A 19,781-nucleotide genomic window follows, 5' to 3' on the forward strand; every position below is an offset into this window, starting at 1 on the left:
GTTAGGGTTAAGTTCTGGGTTAGGTTCCGGATTAGTTTCCGGGTTAGGTTCCGGGTTAGGTTCCGGGTTAGGTTCCGGGTTAGGGTTAGGTTCCAGGTTAGGATTAGGTTCCCGGTTAGGGTTAGGGTTAGGGTTAGGTTCCGCGCTAGGTTCCTGGTTAAGTTGGGTTAGGGTTTGTTTCCGGGTTAGGGTTAGGGTTAGGGTTAGGGTTAGGGTTAGGGTTATGGTTAGGGTTGTGCTCGCTTCGGCAGCAGATATACTAAAATTGGAACGATACAGAGAAGATTAGCATGGCCCCTGCGCATCTGGTGAGTTTTGTTCACTTCCCTTATTGGGAAGGTGCCGTTACGGCTCATTTTGCGCAATACGCGTTTTTGCCAGGAATGGGTATCTAAACATTGTTTTGGGAAAACTTTTATAGCTATCTATATTTGTCCCAACTTGTTATGTGCATCTGGATAGTTTGGTTCACTTACCTCATTGGGAAGCTGCCGTTACGGCCCGTTTTACGCAATATGAGTTTTTGCCAGAATCGGTGTCTCGTCGTCGTTTCTGGGCAACTTATGGAGCTTTCTATATTTGCCCCACCTTGTCATGTGCATCTGGTGAGTTTGGTTCACGGACCCCATCGGGAAGGTGCCGTTACGGCCCATTTTCACAATACGCGTTTTCTACTGGAAAGGGTATCTGAACGTGGTTTAGGGGTAACTTTTGGTGTTTTCTATATATGTCCCACCTTGTCTTGTACATCTAGTGTGTTTGTTTCACTTACGTCATTGGGAAGGTGCCGTTACGGCCCATTTTCGCAATACGCGTTTTCCTCAATAACTGGTATTAGAACGTGGTTTTGGGGCAACTTTTGGATCTTTCTATATTTGTCCCAACTTTTGATGTACATCTGTATAGTTTGGTTCACTTACCTCATTGGGAAGCTGCCGTTACGGCCCAATTTGCGCAATACGCGTTTTTCCCCAGAATGGGTATCTGAACGTGGTTTCGGGGTAACTTTTGGAGCTTTCTGTATTTGCCCCACCTAGTTCTGTGCATATGGTGATTTTGGTTCACTTCCCTTATTGGGAAGGTGCCGTTACGGCCCATTTTGCGCAATACGCGTTTTTGTCGGTATGGGTAACTGAACGTGGTTTGGGGGCAACTTTTGAAGCTTTCTATATTTGTCATACCTTGTCATGTGCATCTGGAGAGTTTGGTTCACTTACCTCATTGGGAAGGTGCCGTTACGGCCCATTTTCGCAATATGCGTTTTCCGCAAAAACGGGTATTAGAACGTGGTTTTGGGGCAACTTTTGGAGCTTTCTATATTTGTCCCAATGGGTATCTGAACAACGTTCAGATACCCATTCCGGCAAAAATTCGTATTGCGCAAAACGGGCCATAACGGCAGATTTCCAATGAGGTAAGTGAACCAAACTCACTACATGCACAAGACAAGGTGGGACATATATAGAAAGCTCCAAAAGTTACCCCAAAACCACGTTCCGATACCCGTTCCGGTCAAAAACGTGTATTGCGCATATTGGGCAGTAACTGCAACTTCCCAATGAGGTAAGTGAACCAAACTCACCAGATGCACATGACAAGGTTGGTTAGGGTTAGGTTCCGGGTTAGGTTAACTTTTGAAGCTTTCTATATTTGTCATACCTTGTCATGTGCATTTGGAGAGTTTGGTTCACTTACCTCATTGGGAAGGTGCAGTTATTACCCATTTTCGCAATACACGTTTTCTGCCGGAAAGGTTATCTGAACGTGGTTTGGGGGCAACTTTTGTAGCTTTCTGTATTTGTCCCAACTTGTCATGTGCATCTGGTGAGTTTGGTTCACTTACCTCATTGGGAAGCTGCCGTTACGGCCCAATTTGCGCAATACGCGTTTTTTCTGAGAAAGGTATCTGAACGTGGTTTGGGGGTAACTTTTGGAGCTTTCTGTATTTGCCCCACCTAGTTCTGTGCATATGGTGATTTTGGTTCACTTCCCTTATTGGGAAGGTGCCGTTACGGCCCATTTTGCGCAATACGCGTTTTTGTCGGTATGGGTAACTGAACGTGGTTTGGGGGCAACTTTTGAAGCTTTCTATATTTGTCATACCTTGTCATGTGCATCTGGAGAGTTTGGTTGACTTACCTCATTGGGAAGGTGCCGTTACGGCCCATTTTCGCAATACACGTTTTCTGCCGGAAAGGGTATCTGACCGTGGTTTGGGGGCAACTTTTGGAGCTTTCTATATTTGTCCCAACTTGTCATGTGCATCTGGATAGTTTGGTTCACTTACCTCATTGGGAAGCTGCCGTTTTGGCCCATTTTGCACAATACGCGTTTTTTCCGTGAACGGGTAACTGAACGTGGTTTTGGGGCAACTTCAGGAGCTTTGTATATTTGCCCCACCTTGTCATGTGCATCTGGTGTGTTTGGTTCACTTACGTCATTGGGAAGCTGCCGTTACGGCCCAATATGAGCAATACGCGTTTTTGCCAGGAACGGATATCTGAACGGGGTTTTGGGGTAACTTTTGGAGCTTTCTATATATGTCCCACCTTGTCTTCTGCATCTTGTTAGTTTGGTTCACTTATCTCATTGGGAAGGTCCTGTTACGGCCCATTTTCGCAATACGCATTTTCCGCAAAAACGGGTATTAGAACATGGTTTTGGGGCAACTTTTGGAGCTTTCTATATTTGTCCCAAATTGTCATGTGCATCTGGATAGTTTGGTTCACTTATCTCATTGGGAAGCTGCCGTTACGGCCCATTTTGCTGAATACGCGCTTTTGCCAGGAACGGGTAACTTAATGTTGTTTTGGGGCAACTATAGGAGCTGTGTATATTTGTCCCAACTTATCATGTGCATCTGGTGAGTTTGGTTCCGGGTTAGGATCCGGGTTAGGTTCCGGGTTAGGTTCCGGGTTAGGGTTAATTTCCGGGTTCGGTTCCGGGTTAGGGTTAGGTTCGGGGTTAGGGTTAGGTTCCGGGTTAGGGTTAGGTTCCGGGTTGGGGTTAGGGTTAGGTTCCGGGTTAGGGTTAGGGTTAGGGTTAGGCTCCGGGTTAGGGTTAGGTTCCGGGTTAGGGTTATGGTTAGGTTCCGGGTTAGGGTTAGAGTTTGGATCCGGGTTAGGGTTAGGGTTAGGTTCCGGGTTAGGGTTAGGGTTAGGTTCAGGGTTAGGGTTATGTTCCGGGTTAGGGTTAGGGTTAGGGTTAGGGTTAGGTTCCGGGTTAGGGTTAGGTTCCGGGTTAGGGTTAGGGTTAGGTTCCGGGTTAGGGTTAGGTTCCATGTTAGGTTCCTGGTTAGGTTCCGGGTTAGGTTCCGGGATAGGGTCAAGGTTAGGTTCCGGGTTAGGGTTAGGTTCCGGGTTAGGGTTAGGTTCCGGGTTAGGGTTAGGGTTAGGGTTAGGGTTAGGGTTAGGGTTAGGTTCCTGGTTAGGGTTAGTTTCTGGGTTAGGGTTAGGTTCCCGGTTAGGGTTAGGTTCTGGGTTAGGGTTAGGGTTAGGTTCCGGGTTAGGGTTAGGTTCAAGGATAGGGTTAGGTTCCAGGTTAGGGTTAGGGTTAGGTTCCGGGTTAGGGTTACTGTTAGGTTCTGGGTTAGGGTTAGGTTCCAGGTTAGGGTTAGGTTCCAGGTTAGGGTTAGGGTTAGGTTCCGGGTAAGGTTCCGGGTTAGGTTCCGGGTTAGGGTTAGGTTCCGAGTTAGGGTTAGGGTTAGGGTTAGGTTCCGGGTTAGTTTCGTGTTATGGTTAGGTTCCGGGTTAGGGTTAGGGTTAAGGTTAGAGTTAGGGTTAGGGTTAGGATTAGGGTTAGGGTTAGGGTTAGGGTTAGGGTGCGGCTTAGGGTAGGGTCACGGGATACGGTTAGAGTTAGGGTTAGGTTCCGGTTTAGGTTCCGGTTTAGGTTCCGGGTTAGGTTCCGGGTTAGGTTCCGGGTTAGGGTTAGGTTCCGGGTTAGGGTTAGGTTCCGGGTTAGGGTTAGGGTTAGGTTCCAGGTTAGGTTCCATGTTAGGTTCTGGGTTAGGGTTAGGTTCCGGGTTAGGGTTAGGTTTAGGGAGTGGGTTAGGGTCCAGGTTAGGGTTAGGGTTAGGTTCCGGATTAGGGTTAGGTTCCGGGTTAGGGTTCGGTTCTGGGTTAGGGTTAGGTTCCCGTTAGGGTTAGGGTTAGGTTCCGGGTTAGGGTTAGGTTCCGGGTTAGGGTTAGGTTCCGGGTTAGGGTTAGGTTCCGGGTTAGGTTCCGGGTTAGGGTTAGGTTCCGGGTTAGGTTCCGGGTACGTTCCGGGTTAGGGTTATGTTCCGGGTTAGGTTCTGGGTTAGGTTCTGGGTTAGGTTCCGGGTTAGGTTCCCGGTTAGGTTCCGCTTTAGGTTCCGGGTTAGGGTTAGGTTCCGGGTTAGGGTTAGGTTCCGGGTTAGGGTTAGGTTCCAGGTTAGGGTTAGGTTCCGGGTTAGGTTTAGGGTTAGGGTTAGGATCAGGGTAATGTTCCAGGTTAGGTTCCGGGTTAGGGTTAGGTTCCGGGTTAGGGTTAGTGTTAGTGTTAGGTTCCGGGTTAGGTTCCGGGTTAGGTACCGGGTTAAGTTCGGATTATGGTTAGGTTCCGGGTTTGGGTTAGGGTTAGGGTTAGCGTTAGGTTTAGGTTTAGGGTTAGGGTTAGGGTTAGGGTTAGGGGTAGGGTTAGCGTTATTGTTAGGGTTAGGGTTAGGGTTAGGGTTGTGCTCGCTTCGGCAGCACATATACTAAAATTGGAACGATACAGAGAAGATTAGCATGGCCCCTGCGCATCTGGATAGTTTGGTTCATTTACCTCATTGGGAAGCTGCCGTTACGGCCCGTTTTGCGCAATACAAATTTTTGCCGGAATGGGACTCTGAACGTCGTTTCGGGGCAACTTATGGAGCTTTATATATTTGCCCACCTTGTCATGTGCATCTGGTGAGTTTAGTTCACTTACCTCATTGGGAAGTTGCCGTTACGGCCCAATTTGCACAATACGTGTTTTTGCCCAGAACGTTATCTGAACGTTGTTTTGGGGCAACTTTTGGAGCTTTCTATATTTGTTCTACCTTGTCATGTGCATCTGGTGAGTTTGGTTCACTTACCGCATTGGGAAGTTGCCGTTACGGCCAATTTGAGCAATACGCGTTTTGGCCCAGAACTGGTATCTGAACATGGTTTCGGGGTAACTTTTGGAGCTTTCTATATTTGCCCCACCCAGTAATGTGCATATGGTGTGTTTGGTTCACTTCTCTCATTGGGAAAGTGCCGTTACGGCCCATTTGCACAATACGCGTTTTTGCAAGGAACGGGTAACTGAACGTAGTTTTTGGGCAACTTTTGGAGCTGTCTATATTTGTCCCACCTTGTCATGTGCATCTGGTGAGTTTGGTTCACTTTCCTCATTGGGAAGCTGCTTTTACGGCCCAATTTGAGCAATATGCGTTTTTGCCAGAATCGGTGTCTCGTCATCGTTTCTGGGCAACTTATGGAGCTTTCTATATTTGCCCCACCTTGTCATGTGCATCTGGTGAGTTTGGTTCACTTACCTCATTGGGAAGTTGCAGTTACTGCGCAAATTGCGCAATACACGTTTTTGACCGGAACGGGTATCGGAACGTGGTTTTGGGGTAACTTTTGGTGTTTTCTATATATGTCCCACCTTGTCTTGTACATCTAGTGTGTTTGTTTCACTTACGTCATTGGGAAGGTGCCGTTACGGCCCATTTTCGCAATACGCGTTTTCCTCAATAACTGGTATTAGAACGTGGTTTTGGGGCAACTTTTGGATCTTTCTATATTTGTCCCAACTTTTGATGTACATCTGTATAGTTTGGTTCACTTACCTCATTGGGAAGCTGCCGTTACGGCCCAATTTGCGCAATACGTATTTTTTCCCAGAACGGGTATCTGAACGTGGTTTCGGGGTAACTTTTGGAGCTCTCTGTATTTGCCCCACCTAGTTCTGTGCATATGGTGATTTTGGTTCACTTCCCTTATTGGGAAGGTGCCGTTACGGCCCATTTTGCGCAATACGCGTTTTTGTCGGTATGGGTAACTGAACGTGGTTTGGGGGCAACTTTTGAAGCTTTCTATATTTGTCATACCTTGTCATGTGCATCTGGAGAGTTTGGTTCACTTACCTCATTGGGAAGGTGCCGTTACGGCCCATTTTCGCAATATGCGTTTTCCGCAAAAACGGGTATTAGAACTTGGTTTTGGGGCAACTTTTGGAGCTTTCTATATTTGTCCCAATGGGTATCTGAACAACGTTCAGATAACGATTCCGGCAAAAATTCGTATTGCGCAAAACGGGCCATAACGGCAGCTTCCCAATGAGGTAAGTGAACCAAACTCACTAGATGCACAAGACAAGGTGGGACATATATAGAAAGCTCCAAAAGTTACCCCAAAACCACGTTCCGATACCCGTTCCGGTCAAAAACGTGTATTGCGCATATTGGGCAGTAACTGCAACTTCCCAATGAGGTAAGTGAACCAAACTCACCAGATGCACATGACAAGGTGGGTTAGGGTTAGGTTCCGGGTTAGGTTAACTTTTGAAGCTTTCTATATTTGTCATACCTTGTCATGTGCATCTGGAGAGTTTGGTTCACTTACTTCATTGGGAAGGTGCAGTTATTACCCATTTTCGCAATACACGTTTTCTGCCGGAAAGGTTATCTGAACGTGGTTTGGGGGCAACTTTTGGAGCTTTCTGTGTTTGTCCCAACTTGTCATGTGCATCTGGTGAGTTTGGTTCACTTACCTCATTGGGAAGCTGCCGTTACGGCCCAATTTGCGCAATACGCGTTTTTTCTGAGAAAGGTATCTGAACGTGGTTTGGGGGTAACTTTTGGAGCTTTCTGTATTTGCCCCACCTAGTTCTGTGCATATGGTGATTTTGGTTCACTTCCCTTATTGGGAAGGTGCCGTTACGGCCCATTTTGCGCAATACGCGTTTTTGTCGGTATGGGTAACTGAACGTGGTTTGGGGGCAACTTTTGAAGCTTTCTATATTTGTCATACCTTGTCATGTGCATCTGGAGAGTTTGGTTGACTTACCTCATTGGGAAGGTGCCGTTACGGCCCATTTTCGCAATACACATTTTCTGCCGGAAAGGTTATCTGACTGTGGTTTGGGGGCAACTTTTGGAGCTTTCTATATTTGTCCCAACTTGTCATGTGCATCTGGATAGTTTGGTTCACTTACCTCATTGGGAAGTTGCCGTTACGTACCGTTTTGCGCAATACGCGTTTTTGCCAGGAACGGGTATCTGAACTTGGTTTTTTGGCAACTTTTGGAGCTTTCTATATTTGTCCCAACTTGTCATGTGCATCTGGTGAGTTTGGTTCACTTACCTCATTGGGAAGGTTTGGGGGCAAGTTTTGGAGCTTTCTATGTTTGTCCCACCTTGTCATGTGCATCTGGTGAGTTTGGTTCACTTTCCTCATTGGGAAGGTGCCGTTACGGCCCATTTTCGCAATACGCATTTTCCGCAAAAACGGGTATTAGAACGTGGTTTTGGGGCAACTTTTGGAGCTTTCTATATTTGTCCCAACTTGTCATGTGCATCTGGATAGCTTGGTTCACTTACCTCATTGGGAAGCTGCCGTTACGGCCCATTTTACTCAATACGCGTTTTTTCAGGAACGGGTAACTGAACGTTGTTTTGGGGCAACTAAAGGAGCTGTGTATATTTGACCCAACTTATCATGCGCATCTGGTGAGTTTGGTTCTGGGTTAGGATCCGGGTTAGTTTCCAGGTTAGGCTCCGGGTTAGGGTTAATTTCCGGGTTCGGTTCCGGGTTAGGGTTAGGTTCGGGGTTAGGGTTAGGTTCCGGGTTAGGGTTAGCTTCTGGGTTAGGGTTAGGTTCCAGGTTGGGGTTAAGGTTAGGTTCCGGGTTAGGGTTAGGGTTAGGGTTAGGCTCCGGGTTAGGGTTAGTTTCCGGGTTAGGGTTAGGGTTAGGGTTAGGGTTTGGTTCCGGGTTAGGGTTAGGTTCCGGGTTAGGGTTAGGTTCCGGGTTAGGTTCCGGGTTAGGTTCTGGGTTAGGTACCGGGTTAGGTTCCGGGTTAGGTTCCGGGTTAGGGTTAGGTTCCGGGTTAGGGTTAGGGTTAGGTTCGGGGTTAGGGTTAGGTTCGGGGTTAGAGTTATGTTCCGGGTTATTGTTAGGGTTAGGTTCCGGGTTAGGGTTACTGTTAGGTTCCGGGTTAGGGTTAGGTTCCGGGTTAGGGTTAGGGTGAGTTTCCGGGTTAGGGTTAATGTTAGGTTCCGGGTTAGGATTATGTTCCGGGTTTGGGTTAGGGTTAGGTTCCGGGTTAGGGTTAGGTTCCGGGTTAGGGTTAGGGTTAGGTTCCGGGTTAGGGTTAGGTTCTGGGTTAGGGGTAGGTTCCGGGTTAGGGTTAGGGTTAGGTTCCGGGTTAGGGTTACTGTTAGGTTCCGCTTTAGGGTTAGGTTCCTGGTTAGGGTTAGGTCACGGGTTAGGGTTAGGGTTAGGTTACGGGTTAGGGTTAGGTTCCGGGTTAGGGTTAGGTTTAGGGTTAGGGTTAGGGTTAGGGTTAGGGTTAGGGTTAGGCTTAGGGTTAGGCTTAAGGTTCGGGTTCGGGTTCGGATTAGGGTTAGGGTTAGGGTTAGGTTCCAGGTTAGGGTTAGGTTCCAGGTTAGGGTTAGGGTTAGGGTTAGCTTCCGGGTTAGGTTCCAGATTAGGTTCCGGATTAGGGTTAGGGTTAGGGTTAGGGTTAGGGTTAGGGTTAGGGTTAGGGTTAGGGTTAGGGTTAGGGTTAGGGTTAGGGTTAGGGTTAGGGTTAGGGTTAGGGTTAGGGTTAGGGTTAGGGTTAGGGTTAGGGTTAGGGTTAGGGTTAGGGTTAGGGTTAGGGTTAGGGCAGCAGATATACTAAAATTGGAACGATACGGAGAAGATTAGCATGGCCCCTGCGCATCTGGTGAGTTTTGTTCACTTCCCTTATTGGGAAGGTGCCGTTACGGCTCATTTTGCGCAATACGCGTTTTTGCCAGGAATGGGTATCTAAACATTGTTTTGGGAAAACTTTTATAGCTATCTATATTTGTCCCAACTTGTTATGTGCATCTGGATAGTTTGGTTCACTTACCTCATTGGGAAGCTGCCGTTACGGCCCGTTTTACGCAATATGAGTTTTTGCCAGAATCGGTGTCTCGTCGTCGTTTCTGGGCAACTTATGGAGCTTTCTATATTTGCCCCACCTTGTCATGTGCATCTGGTGAGTTTGGTTCACGGACCCCATCGGGAAGGTGCCGTTACGGCCCATTTTCACAATACGCGTTTTCTACTGGAAAGGGTATCTGAACGTGGTTTAGGGGTAACTTTTGGTGTTTTCTATATATGTCCCACCTTGTCTTGTACATCTAGTGTGTTTGTTTCACTTACGTCATTGGGAAGGTGCCGTTACGGCCCATTTTCGCAATACGCGTTTTCCTCAATAACTGGTATTAGAACGTGGTTTTGGGGCAACTTTTGGATCTTTCTATATTTGTCCCAACTTTTGATGTACATCTGTATAGTTTGGTTCACTTACCTCATTGGGAAGCTGCCGTTACGGCCCAATTTGCGCAATACGCGTTTTTCCCCAGAACGGGTATCTGAACGTGGTTTCGGGGTAACTTTTGGAGCTTTCTGTATTTGCCCCACCTAGTTCTGTGCATATGGTGATTTTGGTTCACTTCCCTTATTGGGAAGGTGCCGTTACGGCCCATTTTGCGCAATACGCGTTTTTGTCGGTATGGGTAACTGAACGTGGTTTGGGGGCAACCTTTGAAGCTTTCTATATTTGTCATACCTTGTCATGTGCATCTGGAGAGTTTGGTTCACTTACCTCATTGGGAAGGTGCCGTTACGGCCCATTTTCGCAATATGCGTTTTCCGCAAAAACGGGTATTAGAACGTGGTTTTGGGGCAACTTTTGGAGCTTTCTATATTTGTCCCAATGGGTATCTGAACAACGTTCAGATACCCATTCCGGCAAAAATTCGTATTGCGCAAAACGGGCCATAACGGCAGATTCCCAATGAGGTAAGTGAACCAAACTCACTACATGCACAAGACAAGGTGGGACATATATAGAAAGCTCCAAAAGTTACCCCAAAACCACGTTCCGATACCCGTTCCGGTCAAAAACGTGTATTGCACATATTGGGCAGTAACTGCAACTTCCCAATGAGGTAAGTGAACCAAACTCACCAGATGCACATGACAAGGTGGGTTAGGGTTAGGTTCCGGGTTAGGTTAACTTTTGAAGCTTTCTATATTTGTCATACCTTGTCATGTGCATCTGGAGAGTTTGGTTCACTTACCTCATTGGGAAGGTGCAGTTATTACCCATTTTCGCAATACACGTTTTCTGCCGGAAAGGTTATCTGAACGTGGTTTGGGGGCAACTTTTGTAGCTTTCTGTATTTGTCCCAACTTGTCATGTGCATCTGGTGAGTTTGGTTCACTTACCTCATTGGGAAGCTGCCGTTACGGCCCAATTTGCGCAATACGCGTTTTTTCTGAGAAAGGTATCTGAACGTGGTTTGGGGGTAACTTTTGGAGCTTTCTGTATTTGCCCCACCTAGTTCTGTGCATATGGCGATTTTGGTTCACTTCCCTTATTGGGAAGGTGCCGTTACGGCCCATTTTGCGCAATACGCGTTTTTGTCGGTATGGGTAACTGAACGTGGTTTGGGGGCAACTTTTGAAGCTTTCTATATTTGTCATACCTTGTCATGTGCATCTGGAGAGTTTGGTTGACTTACCTCATTGGGAAGGTGCCGTTTGGCCCATTTTCGCAATACACGTTTTCTGCCGGAAAGGGTATCTGACCGTGGTTTGGGGGCAACTTTTGGAGCTTTCTATATTTGTCCCAACTTGTCATGTGCATCTGGATAGTTTGGTTCACTTACCTCATTGGGAAGCTGCCGTTACGGCCCATTTTGCACAATACGCGTTTTTTCCGTGAACGGGTAACTGAACGTGGTTTTGGGGCAACTTCAGGAGCTTTGTATATTTGCCCCACCTTGTCATGTGCATCTGGTGTGTTTGGTTCACTTACGTCATTGGGAAGCTGCCGTTACGGCCCAATATGAGCAATACGCGTTTTTGCCAGGAACGGATATCTGAACGGGGTTTTGGGGTAACTTTTGGAGCTTTCTATATATGTCCCACCTTGTCTTCTGCATCTTGTTAGTTTGGTTCACTTATCTCATTGGGAAGGTCCTGTTACGGCCCATTTTCGCAATACGCATTTTCCGCAAAAACGGGTATTAGAACATGGTTTTGGGGCAACTTTTGGAGCTTTCTATATTTTTCCCAAATTGTCATGTGTATCTGGATAGTTTGGTTCACTTATCTCATTGGGAAGCTGCCGTTACGGCCCATTTTGCTGAATACGCGTTTTTGCCAGGAACGGGTAACTTAATGTTGTTTTGGGGCAACTATAGGAGCTGTGTATATTTGTCCCAACTTATCATGTGCATCTGGTGAGTTTGGTTCCGGGTTAGGATCCGGGTTAGGTTCCGGGTTAGGTTCCGGGTTAGGGTTAATTTCCGGGTTCGGTTCCGGGTTAGGGTTAGGTTCGGGGTTAGGGTTAGGTTCCGGGTTAGGGTTAGGTTCCGGGTTGGGGTTAGGGTTAGGTTCCGGGTTAGGGTTAGGGTTAGGGTTAGGCTCCGGGTTAGGGTTAGGTTCCGGGTTAGGGTTATGGTTAGGTTCCGGGTTAGGGTTAGAGTTTGGATCCGGGTTAGGGTTAGGGTTAGGTTCCGGGTTAGGGTTAGGGTTAGGTTCAGGGTTAGGGTTATGTTCCGGGTTAGGGTTAGGGTTAGGGTTAGGGTTAGGGTTAGGGTTAGGTTCCGGGTTAGGGTTAGGTTCCGGGTTAGGGTTAGGGTTAGGTTCCGGGTTAGGGTTATGTTCCATGTTAGGTTCCTGGTTAGGTTCCGGGTTAGGTTCCGGTATAGGGTCAAGGTTAGGTTCCGGGTTAGGGTTAGGTTCCGGGTTAGGGTTAGGTTCCTGGTTAGGGTTAGTTTCCGGGTTAGGGTTACTGTTAGGTTCCGGGTTAGGGTTAGGTTCCGGGTTAGGGTGAGGTTCAGGGTTAGGGTTAGGGTTAGGGTTAGGGTTAGGGTTAGGGTTAGGGTTAGGTTTTGGGTTAGGGTTAGGGTTAGGGTTAGGGTTAGGGTTAGGTTCATGGTTAGGGTTAGTTTCTGGGTTAGGGTTAGGTTCCCGGTTAGGGTTAGGTTCTGGGTTAGGGTTAGGGTTAGGTTCCGGGTTAGGGTTAGGTTCAAGGATAGGGTTAGGTTCCAGGTTAGGGTTAGGGTTAGGTTCCGGGTTAGGGTTACTGTTAGGTTCTGGGTTAGGGTTAGGTTCCAGGTTAGGGTTAGGTTCCAGGTTAGGGTTAGGGTTAGGTTCCGGGTAAGGTTCCGGGTTAGGTTCCGGGTTAGGGTTAGGTTCCGAGTTAGGGTTAGGGTTAGGGTTAGGTTCCGGGTTAGTTTCGTGTTATGGTTAGGTTCCGGGTTAGGGTTAGGGTTAAGGTTAGAGTTAGGGTTAGGGTTAGGATTAGGGTTAGGGTTAGGGTTAGGGTTAGGGTGCGGCTTAGGGTAGGGTCACGGGATACGGTTAGAGTTAGGGTTAGGTTCCGGTTTAGGTTCCGGTTTAGGTTCCGGGTTAGGTTCCGGGTTAGGTTCCGGGTTAGGGTTAGGTTCCGGGTTAGGGTTAGGTTCCGGGTTAGGGTTAGGGTTAGGTTCCAGGTTAGGTTCCATGTTAGGTTCTGGGTTAGGGTTAGGTTCCGGGTTAGGGTTAGGTTTAGGGAGTGGGTTAGGGTCCAGGTTAGGGTTAGGGTTAGGTTCCGGATTAGGGTTAGGTTCCGGGTTAGGGTTCGGTTCTGGGTTAGGGTTAGGTTCCCGTTAGGGTTAGGGTTAGGTTCCGGGTTAGGGTTAGGTTCCGGGTTAGGGTTAGGTTCCGGGTTAGGGTTAGGTTCCGGGTTAGGTTCCGGGTTAGGGTTAGGTTCCGGGTTAGGTTCCGGGTACGTTCCGGGTTAGGGTTATGTTCCGGGTTAGGTTCTGGGTTAGGTTCTGGGTTAGGTTCCGGGTTAGGTTCCCGGTTAGGTTCCGCTTTAGGTTCCGGGTTAGGGTTAGGTTCCGGGTTAGGGTTAGGTTCCGGGTTAGGGTTAGGTTCCAGGTTAGGGTTAGGTTCCGGGTTAGGTTTAGGGTTAGGGTTAGGATCAGGGTAATGTTCCAGGTTAGGTTCCGGGTTAGGGTTAGGTTCCGGGTTAGGGTTAGTGTTAGTGTTAGGTTCCGGGTTAGGTTCCGGGTTAGGTACCGGGTTAAGTTCGGATTATGGTTAGGTTCCGGGTTTGGGTTAGGGTTAGGGTTAGCGTTAGGTTTAGGTTTAGGGTTAGGGTTAGGGTTAGGGTTAGGGGTAGGGTTAGCGTTATTGTTAGGGTTAGGGTTAGGGTTAGGGTTGTGCTCGCTTCGGCAGCACATATACTAAAATTGGAACGATACAGAGAAGATTAGCATGGCCCCTGCGCATCTGGATAGTTTGGTTCATTTACCTCATTGGGAAGCTGCCGTTACGGCCCGTTTTGCGCAATACAAATTTTTGCCGGAATGGGACTCTGAACGTCGTTTCGGGGCAACTTATGGAGCTTTATATATTTGCCCACCTTGTCATGTGCATCTGGTGAGTTTAGTTCACTTACCTCATTGGGAAGTTGCCGTTACGGCCCAATTTGCACAATACGTGTTTTTGCCCAGAACGTTATCTGAACGTTGTTTTGGGGCAACTTTTGGAGCTTTCTATATTTGTTCTACCTTGTCATGTGCATCTGGTGAGTTTGGTTCACTTACCGCATTGGGAAGTTGCCGTTACGGCCAATTTGAGCAATACGCGTTTTGGCCCAGAACTGGTATCTGAACATGGTTTCGGGGTAACTTTTGGAGCTTTCTATATTTGCCCCACCCAGTAATGTGCATATGGTGTGTTTGGTTCACTTCTCTCATTGGGAAAGTGCCGTTACGGCCCATTTGCACAATACGCGTTTTTGCAAGGAACGGGTAACTGAACGTAGTTTTTGGGCAACTTTTGGAGCTGTCTATATTTGTCCCACCTTGTCATGTGCATCTGGTGAGTTTGGTTCACTTTCCTCATTGGGAAGCTGCTTTTACGGCCCAATTTGAGCAATATGCGTTTTTGCCAGAATCGGTGTCTCGTCATCGTTTCTGGGCAACTTATGGAGCTTTCTATATTTGCCCCACCTTGTCATGTGCATCTGGTGAGTTTGGTTCACTTACCTCATTGGGAAGTTGCAGTTACTGCGCAAATTGCGCAATACACGTTTTTGACCGGAACGGGTATCGGAACGTGGTTTTGGGGTAACTTTTGGTGTTTTCTATATATGTCCCACCTTGTCTTGTACATCTAGTGTGTTTGTTTCACTTACGTCATTGGGAAGGTGCCGTTACGGCCCATTTTCGCAATACGCGTTTTCCTCAATAACTGGTATTAGAACGTGGTTTTGGGGCAACTTTTGGATCTTTCTATATTTGTCCCAACTTTTGATGTACATCTGTATAGTTTGGTTCACTTACCTCATTGGGAAGCTGCCGTTACGGCCCAATTTGCGCAATACGTATTTTTTCCCAGAACGGGTATCTGAACGTGGTTTCGGGGTAACTTTTGGAGCTCTCTGTATTTGCCCCACCTAGTTCTGTGCATATGGTGATTTTGGTTCACTTCCCTTATTGGGAAGGTGCCGTTACGGCCCATTTTGCGCAATACGCGTTTTTGTCGGTATGGGTAACTGAACGTGGTTTGGGGGCAACTTTTGAAGCTTTCTATATTTGTCATACCTTGTCATGTGCATCTGGAGAGTTTGGTTCACTTACCTCATTGGGAAGGTGCCGTTACGGCCCATTTTCGCAATATGCGTTTTCCGCAAAAACGGGTATTAGAACTTGGTTTTGGGGCAACTTTTGGAGCTTTCTATATTTGTCCCAATGGGTATCTGAACAACGTTCAGATAACGATTCCGGCAAAAATTCGTATTGCGCAAAACGGGCCATAACGGCAGCTTCCCAATGAGGTAAGTGAACCAAACTCACTAGATGCACAAGACAAGGTGGGACATATATAGAAAGCTCCAAAAGTTACCCCAAAACCACGTTCCGATACCCGTTCCGGTCAAAAACGTGTATTGCGCATATTGGGCAGTAACTGCAACTTCCCAATGAGGTAAGTGAACCAAACTCACCAGATGCACATGACAAGGTGGGTTAGGGTTAGGTTCCGGGTTAGGTTAACTTTTGAAGCTTTCTATATTTGTCATACCTTGTCATGTGCATCTGGAGAGTTTGGTTCACTTACTTCATTGGGAAGGTGCAGTTATTACCCATTTTCGCAATACACGTTTTCTGCCGGAAAGGTTATCTGAACGTGGTTTGGGGGCAACTTTTGGAGCTTTCTGTGTTTGTCCCAACTTGTCATGTGCATCTGGTGAGTTTGGTTCACTTACCTCATTGGGAAGCTGCCGTTACGGCCCAATTTGCGCAATACGCGTTTTTTCTGAGAAAGGTATCTGAACGTGGTTTGGGGGTAACTTTTGGAGCTTTCTGTATTTGCCCCACCTAGTTCTGTGCATATGGTGATTTTGGTTCACTTCCCTTATTGGGAAGGTGCCGTTACGGCCCATTTTGCGCAATACGCGTTTTTGTCGGTATGGGTAACTGAACGTGGTTTGGGGGCAACTTTTGAAGCTTTCTATATTTGTCATACCTTGTCATGTGCATCTGGAGAGTTTGGTTGACTTACCTCATTGGGAAGGTGCCGTTACGGCCCATTTTCGCAATACACATTTTCTGCCGGAAAGGTTATCTGACTGTGGTTTGGGGGCAACTTTTGGAGCTTTCTATATTTGTCCCAACTTGTCATGTGCATCTGGATAGTTTGGTTCACTTACCTCATTGGGAAGTTGCCGTTACGTACCGTTTTGCGCAATACGCGTTTTTGCCAGGAACGGGTATCTGAACTTGGTTTTTTGGCAACTTTTGGAGCTTTCTATATTTGTCCCAACTTGTCATGTGCATCTGGTGAGTTTGGTTCACTTACCTCATTGGGAAGGTTTGGGGGCAAGTTTTGGAGCTTTCTATGTTTGTCCCACCTTGTCATGTGCATCTGGTGAGTTTGGTTCACTTTCCTCATTGGGAAGGTGCCGTTACGGCCCATTTTCGCAATACGCATTTTCCGCAAAAACGGGTATTAGAACGTGGTTTTGGGGCAACTTTTGGAGCTTTCTATATTTGTCCCAACTTGTCATGTGCATCTGGATAGCTTGGTTCACTTACCTCATTGGGAAGCTGCCGTTACGGCCCATTTTACTCAATACGCGTTTTTTCAGGAACGGGTAACTGAACGTTGTTTTGGGGCAACTAAAGGAGCTGTGTATATTTGACCCAACTTATCATGCGCATCTGGTGAGTTTGGTTCTGGGTTAGGATCCGGGTTAGTTTCCAGGTTAGGCTCCGGGTTAGGGTTAATTTCCGGGTTCGGTTCCGGGTTAGGGTTAGGTTCGGGGTTAGGGTTAGGTTCCGGGTTAGGGTTAGCTTCTGGGTTAGGGTTAGGTTCCAGGTTGGGGTTAAGGTTAGGTTCCGGGTTAGGGTTAGGGTTAGGGTTAGGCTCCGGGTTAGGGTTAGTTTCCGGGTTAGGGTTAGGGTTAGGGTTAGGGTTTGGTTCCGGGTTAGGGTTAGGTTCCGGGTTAGGGTTAGGTTCCGGGTTAGGTTCCGGGTTAGGTTCTGGGTTAGGTACCGGGTTAGGTTCCGGGTTAGGTTCCGGGTTAGGGTTAGGTTCCGGGTTAGGGTTAGGGTTAGGTTCGGGGTTAGGGTTAGGTTCGGGGTTAGAGTTAGGTTCCGGGTTATTGTTAGGGTTAGGTTCCGGGTTAGGGTTACTGTTAGGTTCCGGGTTAGGGTTAGGTTCCGGGTTAGGGTTAGGGTGAGTTTCCGGGTTAGGGTTAATGTTAGGTTCCGGGTTAGGATTATGTTCCGGGTTTGGGTTAGGGTTAGGTTCCGGGTTAGGGTTAGGTTCCGGGTTAGGGTTAGGGTTAGGTTCCGGGTTAGGGTTAGGTTCTGGGTTAGGGGTAGGTTCCGGGTTAGGGTTAGGGTTAGGTTCCGGGTTAGGGTTACTGTTAGGTTCCGCTTTAGGGTTAGGTTCCTGGTTAGGGTTAGGTCACGGGTTAGGGTTAGGGTTAGGTTACGGGTTAGGGTTAGGTTCCGGGTTAGGGTTAGGTTTAGGGTTAGGGTTAGGGTTAGGGTTAGGGTTAGGGTTAGGCTTAGGGTTAGGCTTAAGGTTCGGGTTCGGGTTCGGATTAGGGTTAGGGTTAGGGTTAGGTTCCAGGTTAGGGTTAGGTTCCAGGTTAGGGTTAGGGTTAGGGTTAGCTTCCGGGTTAGGTTCCAGATTAGGTTCCGGATTAGGGTTAGGGTTAGGGTTAGGGTTAGGGTTAGGGTTAGGGTTAGGGTTAGGGTTAGGGTTAGGGTTAGGGTTAGGGTTAGGGTTAGGGTTAGGGTTAGGGTTAGGGTTAGGGTTAGGGTTAGGGTTAGGGTTAGGGTTAGGGTTAGGGTTAGGGTTAGGGTTAGGGTTAGGGTTAGGGCAGCAGATATACTAAAATTGGAACGATACGGAGAAGATTAGCATGGCCCCTGCGCATCTGGTGAGTTTTGTTCACTTCCCTTATTGGGAAGGTGCCGTTACGGCTCATTTTGCGCAATACGCGTTTTTGCCAGGAATGGGTATCTAAACATTGTTTTGGGAAAACTTTTATAGCTATCTATATTTGTCCCAACTTGTTATGTGCATCTGGATAGTTTGGTTCACTTACCTCATTGGGAAGCTGCCGTTACGGCCCGTTTTACGCAATATGAGTTTTTGCCAGAATCGGTGTCTCGTCGTCGTTTCTGGGCAACTTATGGAGCTTTCTATATTTGCCCCACCTTGTCATGTGCATCTGGTGAGTTTGGTTCACGGACCCCATCGGGAAGGTGCCGTTACGGCCCATTTTCACAATACGCGTTTTCTACTGGAAAGGGTATCTGAACGTGGTTTAGGGGTAACTTTTGGTGTTTTCTATATATGTCCCACCTTGTCTTGTACATCTAGTGTGTTTGTTTCACTTACGTCATTGGGAAGGTGCCGTTACGGCCCATTTTCGCAATACGCGTTTTCCTCAATAACTGGTATTAGAACGTGGTTTTGGGGCAACTTTTGGATCTTTCTATATTTGTCCCAACTTTTGATGTACATCTGTATAGTTTGGTTCACTTACCTCATTGGGAAGCTGCCGTTACGGCCCAATTTGCGCAATACGCGTTTTTCCCCAGAACGGGTATCTGAACGTGGTTTCGGGGTAACTTTTGGAGCTTTCTGTATTTGCCCCACCTAGTTCTGTGCATATGGTGATTTTGGTTCACTTCCCTTATTGGGAAGGTGCCGTTACGGCCCATTTTGCGCAATACGCGTTTTTGTCGGTATGGGTAACTGAACGTGGTTTGGGGGCAACCTTTGAAGCTTTCTATATTTGTCATACCTTGTCATGTGCATCTGGAGAGTTTGGTTCACTTACCTCATTGGGAAGGTGCCGTTACGGCCCATTTTCGCAATATGCGTTTTCCGCAAAAACGGGTATTAGAACGTGGTTTTGGGGCAACTTTTGGAGCTTTCTATATTTGTCCCAATGGGTATCTGAACAACGTTCAGATACCCATTCCGGCAAAAATTCGTATTGCGCAAAACGGGCCATAACGGCAGATTCCCAATGAGGTAAGTGAACCAAACTCACTACATGCACAAGACAAGGTGGGACATATATAGAAAGCTCCAAAAGTTACCCCAAAACCACGTTCCGATACCCGTTCCGGTCAAAAACGTGTATTGCGCATATTGGGCAGTAACTGCAACTTCCCAATGAGGTAAGTGAACCAAACTCACCAGATGCACATGACAAGGTGGGTTAGGGTTAGGTTCCGGGTTAGGTTAACTTTTGAAGCTTTCTATATTTGTCATACCTTGTCATGTGCATCTGGAGAGTTTGGTTCACTTACCTCATTGGGAAGGTGCAGTTATTACCCATTTTCGCAATACACGTTTTCTGCCGGAAAGGTTATCTGAACGTGGTTTGGGGGCAACTTTTGTAGCTTTCTGTATTTGTCCCAACTTGTCATGTGCATCTGGTGAGTTTGGTTCACTTACCTCATTGGGAAGCTGCCGTTACGGCCCAATTTGCGCAATACGCGTTTTTTCTGAGAAAGGTATCTGAACGTGGTTTGGGGGTAACTTTTGGAGCTTTCTGTATTTGCCCCACCTAGTTCTGTGCATATGGCGATTTTGGTTCACTTCCCTTATTGGGAAGGTGCCGTTACGGCCCATTTTGCGCAATACGCGTTTTTGTCGGTATGGGTAACTGAACGTGGTTTGGGGGCAACTTTTGAAGCTTTCTATATTTGTCATACCTTGTCATGTGCATCTGGAGAGTTTGGTTGACTTACCTCATTGGGAAGGTGCCGTTTGGCCCATTTTCGCAATACACGTTTTCTGCCGGAAAGGGTATCTGACCGTGGTTTGGGGGCAACTTTTGGAGCTTTCTATATTTGTCCCAACTTGTCATGTGCATCTGGATAGTTTGGTTCACTTACCTCATTGGGAAGCTGCCGTTACGGCCCATTTTGCACAATACGCGTTTTTTCCGTGAACGGGTAACTGAACGTGGTTTTGGGGCAACTTCAGGAGCTTTGTATATTTGCCCCACCTTGT

General features: G+C 47.4%; 5 pseudogenes; all 5 read left to right on the forward strand.

The window, feature by feature from the left end:
- Positions 1–235: 235 nt before the first annotated feature.
- LOC134411687 (U6 spliceosomal RNA) lies at positions 236–304 on the forward strand (annotated as a pseudogene).
- A 4,392-nt stretch (positions 305–4,696) lies between these two features.
- Positions 4,697–4,765, forward strand: LOC134411846 (U6 spliceosomal RNA; annotated as a pseudogene).
- Positions 4,766–8,850: 4,085 nt separating this feature from the next.
- LOC134411831 (U6 spliceosomal RNA) lies at positions 8,851–8,918 on the forward strand (annotated as a pseudogene).
- A 4,529-nt stretch (positions 8,919–13,447) lies between these two features.
- On the forward strand, positions 13,448–13,516 carry LOC134411847 (U6 spliceosomal RNA; annotated as a pseudogene).
- Positions 13,517–17,613: 4,097 nt separating this feature from the next.
- Positions 17,614–17,681, forward strand: LOC134411832 (U6 spliceosomal RNA; annotated as a pseudogene).
- The last annotated feature ends 2,100 nt before the right edge of the window (positions 17,682–19,781 follow it).

Source organism: Elgaria multicarinata, chromosome 20 (genome assembly GCF_023053635.1).
Source record: "Elgaria multicarinata webbii isolate HBS135686 ecotype San Diego chromosome 20, rElgMul1.1.pri, whole genome shotgun sequence".
Lineage (NCBI taxonomy): Eukaryota > Metazoa > Chordata > Lepidosauria > Squamata > Anguidae > Elgaria > Elgaria multicarinata.